The 23486-nt window shown below is 39.2% G+C and overlaps 1 protein-coding gene across 9 annotated transcripts in view; it reads right to left on the minus strand.

The window, feature by feature from the left end:
• RFT1 (RFT1 homolog) overlaps positions 1 to 23486 on the minus strand; it is a 77938-nt gene that overhangs the window by 34911 nt on the left and 19541 nt on the right. For all 9 annotated transcript variants that reach the window (XM_065075157.1, XM_065075163.1, XM_065075161.1 and 6 more), the window contains 2 exons: positions 23233 to 23361; positions 1074 to 1174 (listed from right to left, as the gene is read on the minus strand). The gene's annotated coding sequence lies outside the window, so the exon portion shown is untranslated. The remainder of the gene's footprint in view (positions 1 to 1073; positions 1175 to 23232; positions 23362 to 23486) is intronic.

Consider the following 23486-nt stretch of genomic DNA (forward strand, 5'->3'; position numbering starts at 1 on the left):
AAAATGCATGAAACAGTATCAATACTGAATACCCACTGCTCTAAGGTTTCTGTGCTCAAATAAATGGATAGTGCATCTAAACACATGGCTAAATTTATCATATTATATAATTACTGAACAAACTATATCCTCACTCCACACAAAGTGCACACTCCTTCCCCACAGCTCTCACTCAGAAAGTGCTTAATATTAAACTGCCACAAAGACGAAAACAATCACCTGCTCACACCTTACCAGGTCTAAATGGCAACAAACACACTTCATTTACAATGTGTCATTATCTTCTGGAGGGAAACGCAGATACTCTAAAGGGTAACAATTTCAAGTTAACATTGAACTGTGTGTTCCTTTGCCTCAGCCGGAGCTGTCTGCCAGTGAAGGGATTCAGAGACCACAAATCTCTCTGTTTCACTGAGAGAAGCTTTTTCCTGCAAACCATCAAGGTCAGGGACGAGAACTGGTCAGGTGCAGCATCCAGAACTCAGCACAGGCCAAGGGATTTTAATGGGTAAGAAATATCACTAGTATGAGCAGATAGTACGCCACACATCAACCTTCATTAGAGCCCAACACTCTCAATTTTGTAATTCTCATCAGCATGAGCTGGATTTTGCTAAAGCTTCATAAACTAACTAGCACAAGGTCTAACCCACATTACCTATTTTATATTGCTAAAATGTGAGACACTCTGCATCTCAAGCACATGGAGCCAAGTGACTATTTTAAGGGGAAAAGCCCATGAGGTTATTCAACAGTAATAAATGTTTCTATACATAATGAAGCATTAATATTATAGTAGTTCTACAAGTCTGCCACGTCCCTCTTGTGTCACCAAGGAATCTGACGCAGTATGCTAAGGTGATTATCAAAACCGACCTGAAAGTACCAGGGAAAACCCAAGCTGCACATCATCCTTCAAACTTCATAGAGGAGTGATTTGTTCTTAAAAGAATTTAATGAAACAAACAGGTTTTGGCAGATGATCAAGTACAATACATTCAGAACGGATGGGATAGCTGATAGGGGTAAGAGGAAAGCAACACTGCCTTTTTAAAAGATTTAGCTGCTCATACCATCAGCAAGAAAAAGCCATCAAAACTTGGCTGCTCTCTCAGATGCATTCCACTTCCTTTCATCTGGAACACGCACTCCTCAGGCTCCCATGGAAAAGCAGCTTTTGTTGGACAGGAATAAAAAAAAAAAAAATAAACTGTGAAGCAAATAGAAAATTCAGCTCCTTTTAGAATCTTACAGTAAGACCTATTCCCTTCCTCCACCCACCAAACTTTGCCAGACAAGAGGCAAGCAATATCAGGTAATACCATGCTAGCAAAATGAGCTTTTCAGGGGAGAGCATCTTTGCTCTTCCTTTTCAGAACCATGTTTCAGGCTACCTTCACAAAAATGAGGGGATGATTTTAAAAAGTCAGCTTGTTGCAACCAAGCTGAAGGACACTCCAAAGTCAGTCTGGAGACTCTGCTCCTGAGTCATAAGCCAACTGGGACTTCATTATCCTTTATGTCTTATAGCACAGCATGGAACTTATCTGTGCTGTACATGTTATATTAGTCTGTTATTGTATACGATTGTGTTTTACCAAACAATTTAGACTCAGAAGACACAAGTTTTGTGTGATTCTACTGCAAACACTTCTTTATTTAAAAAAAAAAAAAAAAAAAACAAACCCTCACTAAAACAGCATCTATATTCTCCATTAAATTAAAACAAAACAACAACAAAAGTGAATCTGTAGGACCACTCAAAATCTCACATCTTTTCTGGAGGTGTTCCTGTTGCTTTTTTCTTTATCAAGATTGTTGTCCGTTGTACTAGAATTTACACTTCTAAATATTGTTTTCTTACTGTACTCTGTGAACAAAGGCAACATTATTCAGCAGCATTTGCTACCTTTCACTACTCTCTGCAGAGATTTCTCTGTTCGTGCAGGCATGCACTTCCACAAGAGAACAACATGTTCTTCTCTGTCCCTTAGAATCTCCAAAACAACGGCAACAACAAAAATATTATCTACATCAGCAGGGATGTGGCAGTGCAGCTCTAAAGGAAAATCCATGTCAATGAGCAAGGATTAGACATACTTCACCTTTGGGCCAGGCAAGAGTGCCAAAGCATCCCTGACACAAAGAAATGAGTTACATTTTCAGATGCTGCTGTGCCTCCGTTTGACTGTGGAATGTAGAGGTGGGTGCTCCATCACTGATATTTATTTCCAGTAGTGGGAGTGAAATGACAACTGACATCCAGGGGGAAATGAAGTACAAAGTGTTTAATTGCCCACCTGTGCTCATGCCTACATCATGCTAAAAATGCTGAAGGACATGACAGCCTTGTCTACATTCCTGTTATAATCCCCAAATCCTGCAGTCAGCAAGCACGAGCTTGCTGAGAAATGAGTTTAGCCAGGTCAAGTGTCTTTCCAAGCATGGAAGTGGCCATATGGTTTTCCATGTGATACATATAAAGCTTAAGTTTTCATCTGATGTACTTTAGGACACACAAGCATAAATCCATGCATTTGCTCACTGATGTGCCTGAAGGACTCTATCATTATTAGTAGTATTATTGTCCCCAAAAAATAACTGTTACCTACTATATACACTTTTGTAAATTAATTTGTAAACTAACAGAAAAATCTGACCCAGAGCTCAGGCTCGCCACAAAGCATTCCCTGTAAAGAAAATCACAGAAGCATCACCAGCCTGACGTAAGGTCTGTGTACGGCACAGCAAGGTTCTGGACTTGATCACTTACTGCTGAGGATTTTTTCCAGCACCTCAGGGCTCTGCAGCCTGTGCAGAACATTAACAAATCCCAACGCCCTTTATTTAAACCAGAGTAACAACTTAGAACTAATTTACCCCTGGCTGATGCACACGTAAGTGACAATAAAGTGTGCATCACCTGAAAAGCAGATCCTAGAGCAAGTTGTGGAAATAGAGGTAGGAAGGAAGAACTGCTGAAAAGCAGTTGGAAGCAGTGATGACACTAAGGGTCTTCTTGGCTTTCAAGAAGCAAGGAAGAAATTGAGAAGGAAAGAGAACAGGAGTCAGGTAGGAAGGCAATGCTAAGCACTCAACAGTGAGGAGTAGGGATTGGATATGCACTGTATTTGATAACGAAGGAATAGTTAAAGCTGTATTTGTTCTGTAAAGAACAGGAAAACCACGTAAGAGATGTGGATCTAATTCAAACAGACATCATTAAGACAGATGCTGAAATAAACTGTGAAATATGTAACATCAGTACTAATGTAGAACACGCATTCAATTAATCTCACCTGTCTCGTTACTAAGACTTGTAAGCAGGTGATTTTGTGAATGCTTAAGCATGAGTACTTTACATTGTCCTACCCCAGCTGCAGCCCTCAAACATTCTTCTATAATCGTGGTTTGCTGTGGGAGGATGTGGGGGCTGTAACTGTCCCACTCAGGGGTTTTGATGGATGATTGTATTTCAGATATCTGGGTCTGCAATTCTGTCAAGTTTACTTTAACTTATCATTACATTAAAAATAAAACAAAGCACACAGAACACTATCAAAAAATGTGAAACAGCTGCTCCTAGAAAGATGCACTGCAGAAGGAAACTATTGTTTTTACTGTCTTCATGTAATTTTAAATGAAATTAAAGCAGATACAGTGAATTTTACAGAAGTCTTGAATGCAGAGCATCACCAGCTATGAAAATTCAGCTGAAAAGTCAGTAGATTCTCTTTGACAGACGGAGTCACTAACAGAGTCCAGGAAGTTTCTTTCCTACATCACTTTTCTTAGGTGGGCTTTGCTGCAGTGACTGAAAAGGGAACTGTCCCAAGATGCTCAGACCAGCCCTTTACCAGGGGTTATGAACACAACACCAAAACCAGACATACGCCTCTGCCTCAACTGTTGTTGCACAAAGTGTAGTACGCAAAAAGAAATGGGTTTGTTTCCACCTAAAGCTTTGAATGGGTTGGCCAAAATATGTTGGGAAGCAGAATTCTGTTACAAAATTTTAAACAAGTACATCTACTAGAGCTTTTTTCTCTGAGCCTCGGGTCTAACCCGAGCACTTAGGTAATGAGCAGCAGGTCCACAACAACCTGATTTTGCTCTTAGCATCACAGAGTTATGTAATCTGTTGTTCTTAAATTACACTTAACCACCTTAAAGAAAAAAAAAATAAAAATCACAGGATCAGAAATTATTTTGTTTACGCTGCTAACTCCATAGTAATCAATGAAATTACTCCTTATTTTCAAGCAAAATCAGCCCCAAGCTATTTAAAGTTCACATGATGCGCACAATCAAGCACTTCATTTTGTGAGATAAACAGATCCACAATTGTACCCAGGAACAGAAATCTTAGCAGAGCTGTCCTATTGTCTCTTCCTTCACTAACATTATGGAGCACATTGACTATTTACCATTTATACGTAACATTCTGTATTAAATGCTGAACCCACAAATCCACCTACTTGCCATATGGAATTTGTAGCACAGAAATGCCAAACCACTTCAGGTGCCATTGTTTTCTCAACGTTTTTATGACATCCCCACAACAGCACAAAGATCACTTCACCAAAACTCAGAGGTTTTCATTTGCCAAAAGATAAAACAGCATTGGTTTGCAATCAGAGAAATGCACTGTGCTTATTGGGAATATGATGTATCACACTGTGATGCCTACCCAGTGGCACGGGAAAATACGCTAGTTTGTAACAATATTTAAAATGCACAATAGAATGACTGTATTTTAAGGTTTCAAATGCTTATATTATACGCTATACACAAAGGTGATTGAATATTCATAAATTCTAAGCCTAAGTTTTAAAGCCACTGCTCTGGCTGTTTTTCTTCACAGATTCTACTGCTACAAAGTTGAAATCAACCAGCTCTGGATGCAAATTCCTACCAGTCAGTACAGTTACCTATAAGTACATTGAAGTCACTGTTTTATTTTGTTCCTATTGTTTTGATGAACATCAGGTAACTATTTGATGTTACATATGTCATACATATGTGCTCCAAATTAAGTCCGTACCAAAAAAAAAAAAAAAAAAAAAGCAAATATTTTAGATTAAACTTTGGAAGAGGAAATGAAGTTGCATTCTTGGCTTTCTTCAATGTAAGACTTATCCTTTTTGGAACTGTTCACAGGGCAGCCAGTCAGCTCAAGATAATGCCATATGTTCAAAGTGAAAAAAGACTTCTTCCCCAAAGGGGCATGTTAGGACTACTGGTGATGGAGAGGGAAGAAATATTTGATTCACTACCAATGCTGAACTCTCAGCACAGCGCTGATCGGGGCTCTGAGAACGGAGCTCAACACCAGAGCAGCTATTTATTGCTGTTAACTTGTTCATAGTTTCCCAACTTTTGAACTCACATTGCTATTATGAAATTTTAGCCTTCCCATCTTTCGCACTCTGGCTACACCTTTTCTCCCACCAGAAGTGGCATAGGAGTGATACTCGTGGTTTTACCACACATTTATAACACTTATTTTCTAGCATTAGCTTGAGTATCTGCATCCATGAGGGAGCATGCACTTACATTTAATGAATGAGGTAAGTTTCTTATTTATAATTCATTAACTCTTTAAAACTTTTCAATGCAGAGTCTTCATGGATTTAGAGATCCCGGATGGAAGCCTTTAAACATCTTTAATATTTCAATGAAATATTGTGATCCATAAAGTTCCTTTTTTTTCCACCCCAAACTTCTGTTACTTTCAACTGACATCCTGACATGCTAATTCCAGCCGCTGCGAATACTTGAGGGGCACAGAATGGTTAAGGTGGGAGAAGTTGAGACCACAGCAGTTCATGGGAATGAATGGGTTTCTAATAAATAAAGCAAGAAAGCAAGAATCACATGCTGGGATTTTTTTTTTCCCCACCCTCTTCTGCTTCTGGTAAGACTGTACCAAGGCTCGTCAAATTTTTCATCTGTTCTTCTTTGTGGTATCTTAAAACTCTGAAGACTGATCTACTTTTACAGACCACATACCTTTAAGTCAGTTAAGAGTGTGATTTCTTTTATCCTAATGACAGAATGTAAGTCATAAGCAGACACTTCCATATTGTAAAAAGCATGTCGCACCGGTAACTTATTCGGCTTGCCAACGTGGACTATCAATAGGGCACATGAGAGCTTAACTCATGATCAAAGAGCAGAATGCACTGAATAAACTCCAGGCACACAGCAGACTGCGTTACTCTGAAACGCCCCAAACAACAGACCAAAATTGCTCCAGTCACAGAGCACACAGCTGAAATCAACAGGGAATAGTTTCACTTAGAATAGAGTACATTTTCATAACCACAGTAACACACTCATTTGTAAGGGTACCAGTAACAGCAGCATTTGTGGAACACACTCTGTTACAGTATTTTCCTAGTATCAGACATAGATCCATCAAGGCTGCAGGCTTGACATTAAACCTAATTAGGAACAAATACATATTGTGTCATTTCAGTCTTGACTGACAGGCTGTACACAGGCCACTGAGCTACAAGGCATAAAACTCCATCTGATCCACATGCTCAGCACAGCTAATTACATTACACTCTTCTAGAGTTACCCATCCTACCCCATAAGCTTCTGCTTCCAGCTAAAAGCACATTTGTTATTAATTTTTCCAAGACAGTTCCTGGAAGAAAGCCCTTTCTTTCTGTTTAAAAAAAAAAAAAAAAAAAAAAAGGCAACAAAAGCAAGACAGGAGATACACATTTCACTGTATTTAGAAATGAATGAAATTTATGCTTCCTAATGCAAGGTAGGATAGGAAAAATCTCTTAAGTGATATGAAACAGCTTGTCTGAGCACTATGTATTTTAAAAATCTTTTTGACACCCCTTATTTGATGTCATCCCATAAAAAAAAAATTGGTGCATTGAATTAGCATATCAGAAAACAAAAGATGGCAAGAACTGCGGATTAGAATCTATTCTCAATAAAATCAGCAGGGTTTAGATATTCTTGGCAGTGTCACTAGGATTAAAAACCCTCTCATATATCCATAAACCATCACCAGCTTTGAAGGTAAGGGAACAGTACAGAGAATTACAGCTCTGCTTGCCTGACCCCAAGGATGCTGCTGGCATCTGGGTTTGGCCTGAGGCTTGAGCAGTGAGAAACCCCTTCAGAATCTCACCTGCCTTCTCCTCTTCAGTTCCATTTGGAGTCGGTGTCTACAAATATGTATGAACATCTGACATTTACTGTTTAAACAGGTTCTTGAAGACTCTGAAAACAGCCTTTCCTTTCTCTCCCTCTTTACTGTTTGATAATCTGTATAGATCTAGCCACACTGGAGATCTGTCACAAAATACTCTTTGAGGCTTAGCAGGCCCCTCGCCTGCATCACTGCTCTGAGATGCTGCTTAAAGTTCCACCTCAGCCCCACAGAAAATAGTATTCTCCCCCCGCCCCCCGCCCCGTTATGGGGAGAACGGCAAGGAGTTTCATGATAAACAAGTGTGGGTGGGAGCCTGGGGCTCTTCTCTTTGCTCCCAAGACACAGTCCAAATATGTAGCCAGCTCTCATGCAAAATTAAAAACATGTTATTAAAATATTTTTGCAGGCTGCATCTGTTTTCAACACCCACAACCTTGCTCCTGCCTTGATACTCCAGCCTACTGACGTGTTTCAGCTTTAGATAGAAACCATTTTAGGGAGGAGGGTCAGTAAGGTTAACAGCAGCTAGCTCTTCTTATTCAGGTTGAATATGGCCAAAGTTAAGGACCTCTCTTTCATGACGGCAACATCTCTTCGCATGTACACTCATATTCAGTTTTAATAAATAAACTAGTTCAGCTTGTGGTAGTAGACAAGTCAATTAGTGCAGAAGTGAACCGTGACATGAGCTTTAGTGACTCTTCCAAGACCATGCAGCACCTTCAGCAAAAATTATTTGGTTTGCTATTTCTTACTGATGCTGTTTGATGTCTCTGGGAGGCCTGGACAGCTTATGTGCGAGGGTGAGTCTGACACTGAACAGGTCTGAACTTTTAAATCCATCCATGATCCAACTAAAACTTTGAAATGACAAATTTCTGTGTCTGTAGCTCTGCTTGTTAGACATAGTCCACTGTTAGTCCAAACACACCAGTCAAATTTTCCAGTTGCCTGGGCAGTTTTACAATTATTAGAAAGTTAATTCCAGACCCACTGTACCAAAGCTGTTTTTGAGAACTATTAACCTAGGTAAATGTACGTTGCCAACTTGGATTCCTTATGGCTGTTGAATATGCAATATGCATTTTCTAAACCACATTGACTGTATTTTATAGTCAGCTGCAATCTGGAAAAATGCCAAGGGGTGTTGTTAAAGCAGACGGGACACCACAGTGTCATTTTACAAGTTCTCTATAAGTTCTGCTATTTACATATTTAAATTTGAACTTTCATTCTACTACTTCTATTATTTACAAAATAATTAGAACTGAGGCTTTCTGAAGTGCACCAGTTTCAGAATAAGGGAGGAAAAACTCAACAGGCTAGAACTCTTCAGTCCAGTAGTCCTTCTCACTAACAGTTTCTATTACTGCTGAAATGAAAAAGTTACAGCAATCTGGACAACTGTAACTAAACATCATCTTTGATGTTCTGTCAAGAAAAGTAACAGAGTTTGAACATGAAATTCAATGTAATGGGGGAAAACAAGGTAAAAGCAGATGTCATAGTTCCAACAAAACATCCAAGGTTATGTATCCCTCTGCAAGTCAGAAAAGGAAAAAGGGATTTTTTCCCCTGTATCCTACATACTCAAGGTTGGCCCTGCTTCAAGTGGGAGGTTGGATTTGATCTCTCTACCAATATAATTATTCTGATTCTAATCCCCTTAGCAATGCATTTCAAAATGGCTAGAAACTGCAGGATAAGGAAGGATTCACATGACTAAAGTATCTTTTCTACAGTAAGATGTTTATTTGCTTTATGATGCTACAGTTTGATTTTGTTTGTTCACACCCAGACTCTACTGCAGAACTGCGGTGACAGCAGAAGCTGCACTTACACATTGTGGTGCTGCAACTCCAGTGGCCAGTCACCTGGGACCCGCTTCAAGGGGTTGGTATAAAACTGGGAACATTAACCTATGAACCAGTCACAACTGGAAGTACTTGCACCATGGGACAAACCACTGCTTAAAATCCTATAAAAAGCACCAGAATGAAGATAAACCAAGAAACAGCCTCCTCTGTTCAAGATAATGCTGCTGTCAAAGTAAATGGATGTGAATGAACAGTAAGCGATTGTCAAGATTGTGATTTAGTGGATTTATCCGTTCTGTTCATTAAGGATGTTTTCCCACAATGTAGAAGAATCTTAGCCATGCCAACTCGCTTTTCTGGAGTTTTTCCTTAAACTCCAAGGTCTTGGTATTCACAAGGAACACCAACACAAATTCAGGACAACTACAGTCAAAGGCAGAGCACAACCAGCACATAAGAGCAGTTTCATTGTTGCCTTGCTTAACAAGAGAAAAATCACCTGACAAGTACATTTCTTACTTTCTGTTCTCCTTGCAGCAAAATAAGAGTTCAGTTTATTCTATTACTCTGGATATGCACAAGGATAAGTAACTCCAGTAACATCAGTTGAGTTATTCTGGCATGAACCCAGTGTAAGCAAAAGCAAAATTTAGTCTCTTGTTTGTTCTTTATAAGGCTCCTGACCCTTAAAGCATCAGACCGTTTGGAAACAATCCCACAGCCTTCAAGTCAGGAAGGTGAAAAAAATCTGATTTACATTAAAAGATACAAGTATGCCAAGCAAATTTGGTGTTGCCTTTTATTTTAATGACTTTAAAAGATGCAGAAACATTGGTTTTAAAAGGAAGTTTGTAGGGCCTACCAAGAAAGCGTCTGGAGCTGCTATATAGTAGTGATTTAACATCCAATGATAAATTGCAGGTAATGAAAACAACACCTGTGTTTCTTCCTTCTCAGTTTATATGAACTACATGCAGACTCAAACATGCTTTTTTATTATTGAAATTAGAAATATTTTTCAGATAAAAAGCCTTAATTGGCTTTCTTTGTTACATCTTTCTTTTCAAAATCTCAGCATATCACAAGACACTCACAGAATGGACCACTCACAGTCCTGAAAAGTCACAAGGAGAGACATGCTATTATGAAGGCACAGGCAGCGAACAGAAACACAAGTAGGTATTAAAATCCTGCAATAGCTGTAAACATCCAAAAAAGCTGGACAGCAGCGATCAAACACAGGACACGTGTGGAGACCACAACTCAGCCAGATGAGCTGGGGCCAGCTCAACTCTCACACAGCAGCCGAATAGCTGATTTTAAGGAAAGATATACATTTGCTCCTAAAAAAGCTAGTCTTGCCACAAATCTTTAGTTCTAAATAAATAGAGAAGTTACTTAGAGTTTGAACTAGCATTTGTAAAGCCCTACAAAGACTTCTACAAAAAACAGTATCTGAGAATAGTAACAAAGCATAAAACTTGTGCTTTAAAAGATGCCTGTTCTCAAAAATAACTCAGCTAAGAGTTAAAATAGACCATCTCCCATAGTAATGATTGGCAAAATCTTGCTGAAGTGTTCCAGAGTAACCGGAATGGACTAAGAACTGCTGACAATACACCCGTATCTTTTACAGAGAAACTGGGGACTGAGAGATCTAAAACATAATCATGTCATAGTCAAGGCAATCCATTTGATATTATTGAAGGTCATGCAGCCTCACATAATATTGTTCTAGTAATGATATTAATCACTGTATCTCTCAACCTTCTCTCTGCTTGGCTACATTTCTATAGGAAATTTTTGTTCCCCATCTCTCCAGCCAAACAAGTTATACATTTACTATTGCAGTCATCAGAATTATTATTATCTTTGTATAATTTCAAGAAACTGGAACACTCACAAAGTACCACAACAGAAACCATCTCACACTTAAGTGTGACTGTAATCAAGTTGGAGGCTCTAAGTAGAACCCCGATCCACTCACGTTTGGAGAAACTGATGCTAGCTCCTCACAAAAAGGATAAATAAAATGTAGTTTTTAAAACAGTGATACATAAGAAGGAAAGAGCAGTACAAAGCACATCAGAATTAAGTATGCTTCTAAGCAACACCAACAACTTTCTTCACGCAAACGCACCCCCCACACTTGCCAGGAGCTCTGCATTAACAAATGACAGCACAAGCTTCAGGAAAGCTGCTGATCTAGATGATTAATGTATGCACTATTTTAAAAGTTAATAGACCTATATTTATGCCTTTGAGATGCGAAAAGACAGATTCAAACATTTTTGCAAAATGCTAGTAGTAAATGGCTTTATTTTTCCCAACCGTGTTTAAATTATCTATCATTTTCTCTCCCTCTCCAATTTCCAGAAATTCTAACTGAAACTTCTAATTAATACCAAATTCCTTTATAAATTGTTTTGGAAAATGCTTCATGCACTGGTAATTTACAGAATAAGAGCTGTGCTTTCAAATTTCCACGGCTTCAGTTTACATGAGAAACAGGCAAAATTCCATTATTCTGTGTGTTCAAGTGCATTACAGTACAGGAAGATCCCAATATGCAACTGAAAGATAACGTGCATCTCCAAAATACAGCTGAATGAAAACAGAAGTAAGCCCACACTCTCCAACTACAGCTACTTGCCTGTCTGTTCTTGAAATCAAAGTATTATTCACAAACTGGAGGACAAAATCTTTTTCTCCACGGAACTTAAGCCCATGTAAAAAAGTTTTAATGCTTTAAGCTTTTGTGCTGTCTTAACCCTAAAAACAGGCAGCACATATTATAACAGCTTGCAGTCTTACAAGAGAAAGAATTCACCAGGAGGTTCAAAGCAAAGTCATTTGAAATACTTCTGGTTTGTTCCAAACCAACACTTTTTCTTCCCAAGTTGATTGTTTGGCTTGTGATGCTTCAGACTTCAAGTGAGGAGTCATCCCTGGCAGTGTCATCACACTGTATCTTTGAGTTGAGTCTCTCACCATTCACAGGGGGATCAAACTGGTGCTATTCTACCCGACATTCATGGACAGGTTTCAGATCTTCCCAAGGGCTTGAAGAAAAATCAGCCCTTCTGTTTGTACTTTAGGAGACAGAAAAGGTTCTTCTCATTCCAACTAACCCTATGGCAAGAAAGGAAAATTTCACCTTCCTATATAATGGATGCAGTTAATGATTTTATAGAAATGTATCACTACATTATGATAGGTCATGGTCTTCTGATATTTGTCAATAACATCTGAGAAACCAGTTTCCTTTAAGATTGGTACTGTTTCTAGTACCCTGTGAGTCAGACTTCTTTTTTTTTTTAAAAACTTCTTACCCTTACCAAGTAGACTTCACCACTTATGTGAACTTTCACCCATCATCTGTGACGCTCTCCTTCCTACTTCTGTAATAACTCCTGAAGGACCCTAATGTAGGTGACGTTTTAGCATTTGCACTGCATCACAAAGCAGAGAAACAGCATGGCTGGCATTTTCTAGAAACAGATAATTCTTCTGACTAGATTTAACTTCCATTGATTACTGTCTGCTTCCCCATACTCATCTGCAGTTCAAACTGAAGAAGGAGCTTTCTATTGTTTTTGAACTGCTGTACACCAATACAATACCAATGCTTTATTCTGAGGTAGCTCATTTCACTGGTACCTCCAACACCCCCTAGTAAATGCACCTTACACCTACACAAGACCTCTCTGACCCTTCAGCATCCCCTTTATGGCCATATGTCTCTTGTGAAACCACTAGCACAGTGAAGCTGAGATAAACAAGTGCTTGTGTTGAGACACCAGCAGCCTGGGTTAGTCTGTAATTTGTATTCTTGCACAGTTACTCCAGGATGATTGCATAGCTATTTGCAATGCCATAAAAAGGTACAAGAGACCAAGCCCTGCCCTTCTTGGTCAGTCACGTCCCTGTAATTTGCGGTTGAAACAACCCTAGTATAGCAGGAGGGGTGCGATGGCACCGTGCTTAGGTGTCTCGTGCGTGCCAATAAAACGGAACGAACAAAAGTGTTGTAACCTACAGCGGGAACCAGACAGGCTGGCAGAGCCCAACTCTGGCAAAACTTCCAGCTCATTAATCATGTGCTCTCAACTCTGCAGTAAAGACGTTTTTTCCACAGTTACTCTGCATTTAACCATGGCCTTGTCCACATCCTGCTACGTAACATAGCACCTGGGACTGTTCAATACAGAGGCTCAGCTACTTTAAGGGCAGCATAGTTCTAAAACATTTTATTCGGCAAAACCATTAGCACAGCTGCTAGAAACAGAGAGCTGAAAGCCAAGTACAAAGACTTTCCTTAAAGAACAGGTTTCATAACTAATTCAAGATGCTTTATAAAGTAATAGAAAGAAGTAATGAAGTAAATAAGAAAAGTAATGAAGCAATAGAAATAAGTAATGAAGAGCAATTCAAACGTACCTAGGGACAACTCCTGTTTCAAATAAATAAATAACCTTCCAGTCATAATCATACGTTCTTCTATTCATCCATGACTACAACTTCTTATTTTCTTCTTTCTTTGCTATCCTATTTCTTCAAACTTTGAAAAACCAGTTGAAGATGTTGGCAGCTAAAAAGTACGGATTGCATAGGAGATCCACACCAAGCCACCCAATTTATAGGACGAGTAAGGGTAAGTTAACGAAGTGAAACCAAAGCTGAAGTCTGTCCAGAATTCTTTAATTTTTAATACTGTTCATCTTTCTCTATTACATGACTGCTGTAAACAAATAAAAATAGCGTAGTCTGGTGTGTGACTCTACAAGGAAAATATAATAATGCTCGCAAAATCCATGGCTATCTTAACTGAGGAAATTAATCAGACAGAAAGGCAATTTATGAAGTTAAAAGGCGTCAAAAATGTCTGCTGGAACAAGTAGTTTGTGAAAAGGTAGAAAAAAGTTTCATAAATTTCTTTCTGTATGTGTACAGAGATCACTAAACTAGACCTTAGCCAGAATATTAAGTCACAAATTTTATCCCAGCTGTTACTCTTACTAAAAACACCGTAACACGACCAAAAGTGTTTGAAGCTGATGATAAGTTCAGCATCTCAGCATCTAATAAGTTCAGCATCTCAGATCTGCTTCCTGTCATGTTACAATCAAGATTACTGAACTACAAGACAATCTTTCATCTAAAATATCTAACAATTTTGTGATATATTAAAGGTTTAGCAGTACTATTTTTCTTCGTAAGAATTTTTTTTTTGAGAAATAAATGAAGTGCAACTAGTAGAATCGTCAGGGCAGACTCCAGAAAACAGAATTGGATTTTCCATTCTCCTAAACTTCATGGAAAATGGCTGAGTCTGAGAGTTATAAGCAAGTCTTTTTGCTACACTATTTCTCATTATCATAATGAAGTATATAAAGCCTGTTAAACAAAAAAAAACATGGAAGGATGAGGGTGTCAGTACCATAAAGTACGTGGAAGCAATTTCTTGCAGGGCAGGGAAGGAGAGGAGGGAGAGAAAGAGAGAATGAATGAGAACAGTAAAGCTTATTCCAGTGAATATGTAAAACTACCACAAAATGAAGGGCAGACAATTCTAGTCAATCTTGCAGGGAACAGCAATCCTTTAAAAGGTTAGACTACACTTTGTAAAGTACGAGTGTCAATTTGCATGTGTTTATGGCCTAAATCAGACACTAAACATGACTGAAGTGCTGGAGATCTCGGACAATCCCCCAACAGTGGCTGATAACATTCCAAATGGTTGAGAACAGTTCTGCTGCTAGGCTGGTGTTCAGCTTTACTTGAAGTTTACTTATTCCTCCTTTAACAAAATTTAAAAAATATCCCCACTCTGAACATACCACTCACAATGTTCTCTCTTTGCTTCCTAACAAAGTAAACTTAGTTTCCCCAGGCAGTTGATCTATCAGGTTTTGTAGTCCTTAATTGCATTTTAAACAGACAGATGCTGTGTGATGCACTCTGTGTGGTGAAACAGAATACATGTCGTGAAATGTTCTCACTATATATAAAGAAATGTCATGCTAATGTAACCCACTGATTAGTACCTCCGCAAACAGCAAGAAGCTGTTCTTTAATGCCAGGGGAAAAGACAGAAAGGGAAGAACTGTATGACTATACAACAGAGAACAAGCAGAAAGCCATTCAGCCTCTTCATAGTGCTCCTGAAACAGAAAACTCAAAAAGAGATGCCCTGCCTTTTGGACACTCTGAAAGCAAAAGGTATTTTTCTTGCGCACCTTGAGCTATTTTGTATTCTATCCCCCATGTTCTGCTCAATTCCAGCTGCCTACACAGATGCTGGGATAACCACAATGGGATGCTAGCAGAGCTTAGAGTATTCATCACTCTGGCTCAACAGGAAACCAAAGTAGCCAAACTGTAGCCCAAGTTCTGCCCTCATTGTGTCTGGCTTAATGCTGTACCAGCTTTAGCCCACATACTCTTAATACATACCTTTGGAAAAGTACAACTTAATCCACATTTTCAGATTAGAACTTCTCCTGCTAGTATGACTCGTGTTTCATGGATTTGCACTATCAGGCCAGCAGGGATAGATTATTTGGGAAGCACAGTGAGTGGAAAATACCTGTGTATGTAAAACACCCTAGTGAAATTAAATGTGACATACAAAAACTGATCTAATCTGAAAGCCCAAAACAACTTCCTTTCCTGTAAAAGAAGCTTAGAAAGATTAGTCTGCAGAGAATGAGGAGTTAAGCCTTTGCTAGGATTTCCAAGGTGGCCTTCTAGAGGGTGCTTCCAAACAAGGGATACCCACCTTGCCATCAACAACAGGAACTGTCCCTCCCTGATATTAAAATACAGCCGCAACAAATCAAATTATAAAAGAAATAGAATAGTCAAACTCTTCCCAAAATTCACTCTGATAGGTGACCTGATTCCCTTAAATATGTACTCAATATTTAAGGAGCAACAATTTGAAAGCCAACAAAAAAGGACTCTAAGACTACAGTTCATCATGAGCACACCTCATACACTAATTATCATTTCAGCTAACACATTGACCCTACTTATCTCAATATGAAAAATGTTCATATAGAATATCTTCTGTAATGTCAGATTCCCACTACTTGGTGTTACTTCTTAATTTATACCTTATCTGAGGTGTCACAAGTTTTCCTTGTAGCATATTTTAATCTCCATTATTCTGAGAGACATCCCTCTTCAAACAGTAGAGCTCAAAGCTCTGCTTCCTAGATACAGAAAGGATTCTTCAAATTTAGTGCAGCACAGCAGGATGCTGTGATGGGCACAATAGGATTTCCAGATGTTTTCCAGCAGCTCTAGAGAGAGTTTTCCAGTGACTGAATGAAGATGCAGTGAGAATCTTCTCTGAAAAATGGAAACTCAAACACGAGCTCTCAGTAAAGGCCTCACATAGTTTCATGACACATTAGCAGCACAGTCAGTTTAAGCACCTAGAGCTGGGTCATGTTGTGCCCTTGTGTGGCTATGGACAGAACTTGTCACTTAATACCAGGACAACTCTCCATAGAGCTGGGCTGTAAAGCGGACCAGTGACAGGTTCCAAGGTTAAAAAACAAAACAACCCCCAACATACACCACCACACAAAGAAAACCACACACACACACTTTACACGTATACTTTTCTGTGGTGGTTTCAACAGCCCAGGATAGAGCAACACTACAGAACAGTCCCTGCAACATGTGAATAGTCACTGAACTGAGGGGAGAACAAGTGAGCCGACTGTCAGGGCAGGTTTGCCAACTGAGCCAGTAGCTCATTAAATAACTCTACCCACCTTGCTTTGCAATTCTAAACGGTGGCAACCTGATTCAAGCAAGTAAGAAGTACAGTTACAGCACACTAAGTACCTTGTTTTATAACAAACCTCGTGATCTCTGCTGCCCAAGTCCACAGCCTTACCTGATCAGAAAGTACTAAACTTGCTAGATCACATGTTTGGTTTTGTGAAAGACAATATTCTCAGCAGAGAATAGGATAAAAACCACCAGCTCACTCCCACATTCTGACTGGACCTCTGAAAATGAAGAGGCTTCATTTCACTGACTGACAAACCAACCTCTGTGACTTTGGTATTAAGGAACATTAGTGACACTCCAATAATTTCTTAATTCCTAGCTTTAAAATGCCCCAAACTAACCATTTAAATAATCATGTGGTCTGAAGGGCAAAAGGCATAATTCTTCCCTTTTATTTTGCTTTTACCTCTGTTCCTCCAGCTAATAATTTTGTTGAATACGGTCAGTGACACTGGCACTTTACTTCAGAAATCTATAATTTAAAAACACACTTCTGTTTTTCATTTTCTTCTTTCCTCTAGGAATGGATTCTGTGGAGAGCAGAAATAAAACCTGCTTTCATTTTGCTACTCTGAAAGGTTTAGCGTCAAAGTGACACAAAGGAGAGCTTATGGCACTTGAGTAAAACCATTCATTTCTCTCAAAGTTTGGGTTTGGTCTCGTTCCCCGCCCCCCCAGGTAGGGCTAATTTCCATCCCTCCTTTACTGTACATACCTGTTCTAGCACTTTGGTATCAAAATATGAACAGGGCGAGATTGAATGCAGCTGCATTATCATAAAAGGTATCTCTACAAGGAGATACAGGGAAGAAGACACCATGAACCAAGGCATCATTAGATAGCACAGAAATAACTCTTCTTGGGATCCTGAAGTAACAGGCCTCCAGCAGAGATGACAGGGGAAGCCTTTTTTTCATGTATTAAGAACATTAACAGTTTCAAATGCTTTGTTTCAGTTATTACAGACCACAAGAAATGGTGAGAGCCAGAGAGAAATTCTCCCACCCAGCCTTAAGATGCCAGAATGGAAATGAAGAGAAGAAAAAGAAAAAATAATCCACGATAACATCATATGAATCACAAGCTTTAACAAACTGCCTTCAGAAATACTGCTGGGCAAGGTAAAGGCTCCCTTGTCTTTCTCTTTTCCATCCACACATCCTAAGATTTGCTGTGAAAGGAAACACTGGTATTTTCCTCCAAATCTTTAGGGAGAAACAGCTTTCTGTTTTTGCAGCTGCACTTGCCAGAACACTGTTCCCACCAGTCCCTTGGCTCTCTCCTCAGATGTCCCATAGTTCAGATTCCTTTAAGGATAACTGTCAAATCCTCTTATTAGTTCCTGGAACACAGAGACATAACCCCTGTCTTAAAAGACTCCAAAGGATTCTCCCATCTTGCAGCTGGTATAGCTTCTGCTATACAACATTGCCAAAAGAAGAACCCAACACAGCACAGTGACCAAGTAAAAAACATGAACTTGTTTATGTTTCTTTTTCTATTCCAGGATCCATAAGCTGCTAAAGGTGTACACAACCTGTTTAAAGCTGCAGATGGGTACACAGGCATTTAATTTAGAGGCCGCTCACACAGATCTATGTTGGAAGCTTTTAGAAATAACTTCACAAAGGTGAAAGCATCAGAGCAAGGCTCAACACCTACAAAGAGAACATTTTCCTTTGTTCTCCTTGGCAACATAAAACATATTTATCCCATCAGTGCTCACAGAACAGCCTTGCAGTGTTCACCCCGTAATAAGATTGTACCTCATTAAAGAGAGCAGTAAGACAAAACAGCCCTGCAGGCCAGTTCTCCTGACTGGGCCTTTTGCCTGACTGTGCCCACAGCAGCAGCCAATCTAGTAAAAGGTTCAGAATGCAGATGGGCTAAATTTAAGTGGGAGACAGGCATGAACATTTCAAGATGACAAAGTAAGAGACAAGTCTACTTCCTTTTTCTCCCTTATAGCTACTCTAACTAAATTAGAAATAAAAATTAAAGGATCAAGAAAAAGAAAAAAAAAATCACCTATGAAAAAAAAAATTACCTATGAAGCACTACCCTGGCACATTAAGTTAACCAGGTTTACTATCACCTATAATGTCTGCCTAACACTTTTACTTCTTTAGGGATAGTCCCACATCCAAAAAAGGCTTGTTGACTGTGTTGACCTACACTCTACAAGCTTGTAAATAGTAATCGGTATTTTGCAGCAATTAAGACCACAAACAATATACAGTGCAAAGAACAGTAATGTTCTTCATTGCAGGTCTGGTCTGTTTGAAATATTATACAAAACAGTTGGAAGCGCTCCGCCTCCAGATTGTGCCAAAGTCCTTTCAAAACTTTCACTGGCTAACATTTGCCTTAGAAGCAACAATTTGAAAAATCAAAATAGCCTTGGCTGCCTCTGCAGCATTGAACTGCATAGAAACGCAGTTCAGTAGCACAGCACACACAACACGGTGGCAACCTCAAAACAGGTGTCGATGGGAATACTGCTCATACCAGCAGAGAACTCCCTTCTCACTCTCTCTAGATCCATTTCACAGGTACTGCAACCAAAATAGCTCACTCTGTATTTATAGCCTCACAAAGTGCTGCAAAAGGTTTAGTCACCAGTGTGTGACAACAGGCACACCCCTCCTTCAAGGGCTGAAAACCAGGACATTGTTAAGGAACCTGAACCACATTTGCTGATTGACATCATACTACTCACCAGCAGCAGAGGTATTTTATTAGCTCAAGTTTTCCCTGCAATTATTTACCCAGTGATATCCGAGTCCTCCTTAACTACTTGCCTTGAGCATAGCTAATGATTACATGATTAATCTGTATAACCCTTGACTCTAAACAAGGGCTGAGAATGCAAGTTGACAAGAGCAGTTGACAGCACTGCTTTCCTAGCCCTCCAACAGCCAGTCACGCAAAACAAATTCTCAGAATGCAACAGCAAGGCCAGCTGAGCCATTTGTATAACTTAAAATCAAGTATATCTATTTATCTAACCAGAACAGCAGAAAATGCCTTTGCTTTCTTCAAAAAGAAACAAACTTGACCCTTGTTTCAAATAAACGGCAGCAGGTTATACACCTGGTAAAATGTTCAAAAATTAAACTTGAAATGGCAATGAATACTGAGTTTTACATGGAATCAATTACTAGGCCAGACTTTAGCAGAACCAAGGGCTTAAAGATATATATATATATATATATATACACACAATTTTTTTTAATCAATTAAATCACCACAAAGCTAAAAGCCCACCAGGTGAAACCCTTCAACCCATTTTTAAGCTTTTTAATAAAACTGATGTGGACCATCTCAGGTTGTTGGCAGCACTGACTGCATTAACCTGGGCTTGCCACTGTTCTTTGAAAGCGTATGCAAAAATGAGATTTCCAACACATCACAGCTGGTGCATTTGCAAATGAACAGCCAAAACACATATGAAGAGAATTATTCTGTTTAATCCCCTACATAATATCAATTTCCTTCTCCGTTAGGGGAAAACACAGATACTAGCTTTTGTAAAAATGTATGTACCAGGCCTAAAACTCCTGGCGATATCAAAAGTTCCACTGCTTAGCTGCAATTAATGGCTATTTCAACTGCTCAAAATCATCTTGAAAATAAGTGCCCTGCATCCTGTTATGATTGCTTCTCCTTCTGTTTGTGTGTCAATGGATAAACAGCATTTGAGAGCAGCATGGGGGGAAGCAAGAAAGAAAAACCCTAAAGTTCAAAAAAGAAAACACAGACTCACCACCTGTATCACTGGAATATTCACATTTTTCTCTTGCTTGTCCTAGTCTAGAAAAATATGAAACAACCATGCAATTTGTAGCTGTGATATTAGAGAAAAATTACTTATTTCTAAGCATCTCTATTTACCAAACCACTACTTCCACACAGTGGTACTATAGAACAGTTTTAAACCCAGGACACTGAAATGAAAAAGTAGATAATTGTCCCAAATAATTATTTTCCTAGGTGTTACTTTCTGTAAAAAAGTATCTTTGCAGAAATCCCAAAGACAGAGAGCTTTGTGTTTAACCTGTGTTGTACAAGAAGAAAGTAGGATAGGGCCATGGAACACTAGAAGGGTACATAATTAGTATCCCAAATAAGTTTTCTGAGGAGTCATCTCAAATGGAAAGAGAAACAGAATAAGAATATAAACAGGCAAAAGCTCTTCCATTCTGAGGATTAGTTCTGATTTTATTCCTTGATGGCTAAACTGCTTGAACTCTACCAATTTGTATTTTTACTGCTGATAGATGAAGTTGACACCACTTATACGGAAGGCTTGAGAATTCACTTCAGGAATTTATTGTCACAAATAATCTAGCTGGAAGCTGGTTGCACTGTGCAACTGTGCACAAAGGTCTAGACAATATAGATTTAATTTTGAATCATTTTCTAGCATGTACATAAACACATTTTGTAAAAAGTTGTTCTTTCATTTTTGTAACCAAATGTCTTCCTGCTACTTAATTTTGATCTACACATTTGCCTTTCACATGCTCTTGGATAAAAAAATTTTATATTCGGAAAAGAACTCTCTCAGAAAGGTTTTCTGGACACTGCTCCACTCAGAACAGTGTCAAAAGGGCACAGACTTAAAGAATCTTTTCCCACAAGGTGTGTCCCTTCCCCAGCTGTCATCAGACAGACGCATAAGAAACACCCACTAACCACAGAAGAGAATAGCTTCAAGGACAAAGGTGACAGCTGTACAAACATATTTTCGATGCCAGGTTTATCTAGGACAGTGAAATGCTTGGCTCTCAACCTTCTGAAACCATCATATTATATATAAAGTCACCCCTCTGTTTCCAGTAAAATCAAAGGCAGAGATCTCCAATATCTGACTTCACAGAAACACTAAACATCTTGTAAAACGAAGAAGTCAGATCTTGCCTGTGGCAAATTTTACAAAACCTCTTGACACCGCTTAAAAGGCTGGCTTTGTCTTGTTTTCTGTGTTTCTACCTCTTGGCTCTTGCTTGCAAATACTTGGGCAGATCTCAGTTTTAGCTTTCAAATTACAAAGTACCCATGGTGTGTTTGACACAGCTCCAGGATGCCAATGTCACACAGGCCACCCTGCGCTGCAGAACGGCACAGTCACCAGAATCTGCCAGGACAGAGCCTGCGATCTCTCTCCAACAGCGATTCAGAGCAGAAAGAAAAGCAGAAAGATGTAACCTAGAGGGATAAAGCTCTGTCTGTTTGGCGTACAATGAAAAATAACTCATTATATAAATGAAAATGGAATTAATTCAGTGCACAAATGGGGACTGCCTTTGTTGCCTGTCTTATCAAGAATAAATAGCTTATGAGTTAAAACCAGGTAAGGCCAAAAAAACCCCTGACTTGCTTGGGTCCTTATTCCTCAGTGATGTGTGTTAACATCTGGTCTAGACCAAGATTAATCGGGAAACCAATTGCTTAAAGGGGTCCGCAAGTAACAGGAGGGATTTTCCAGCCATCTGAACACAAACCAACCTTGTCCTTCTTAATTTCTTTTACCTTAAAGACCTTCAGATAGTCTGTGAACTAGACTACAGGAATCAACAGAAATGGAGCAAAAAATTCTGCTGCTTTCCACTAAAACAAGTCCAGGACAATTCATGAGTGTGCAATCAGTTTTACAAACAGAGATTGATGTAAATGACAAGAACATATAGCACAGGCCTGTGACTCTACGGTTCTACTCTAGGCTTTTCCTGATATTGTTTTAATCAGGGCAATTAATATAAGATTTTAATAAAACCAAGTAGATTTGAGCAGAAAATAAAGTACACAGCAGAGTTAGTTAGGAATTCCTCGATGAAATACTAAATCAGATTTCTAACCTGATGTGGGAAAAACCTGATGGCACTGGTGCCACTTTGCCAGCCACTAGTGAGAGTCACTGCTGCACACCCTGAGGTGTCAACAATGGCTTGGATCAGCCAGCAGCAGAGATAGAAAAGGCCACATTTTATTATGTGGTGAAAAAGAAGCATGGGCATAAAGGAGAAGTCTCACAGAGATCTAAGAAGTTTAGATCACAGAGATGTTGAGGTTCTGGAAGCTTTTTTCCATGTCCAAGGACACAATCCTTAACCTGCAAGGCCAGACCATTCTAGACTAAGCAAGCAACTGAGTAAACAGTGGGAAGAGAAATACTGCAGGTAGAAAACCGCTTGCAGGTACAACAGCAACTGCTGCCCAGAGAGCATGAGCATTAGCTTACATGTTTTGTTCCTCAACCCACATAAGGTCTCTGAGTCCTCATTGAAATATGTACTCCGTCTAATCTAGAGTGACTATTTCTCAAGTGAGGGGAGGATTTAGGACTTACAGTGCTTAACATTTGGCAAATCTGCTGGAATTCTCAGCTGAAGGTATAAACAAAATGTGGATATCACTTACCTGTTACTAACAGGCATCTTCCAGTAATTGTCACATTGCCTACACTGCACCTGAGTCACAGTGTGGAAATCCCTTACCAGGAGAATCAGTTCATCAACAGGTGTAACCACATGAAACCAGGAACAACAACTACAACAAAAAAAAAAAAAAAAAAGGGCAAGAATTACACCCAAGACAGCATCATCGACCAGACTGAATCACTGTCAGACAAACAAGGAAGTTAGGAAACTCGGTATGACAAATATTTTGGCTGG

Source organism: Columba livia, chromosome 10 (assembly GCF_036013475.1).
Source record: "Columba livia isolate bColLiv1 breed racing homer chromosome 10, bColLiv1.pat.W.v2, whole genome shotgun sequence".
NCBI lineage: Eukaryota > Metazoa > Chordata > Aves > Columbiformes > Columbidae > Columba > Columba livia.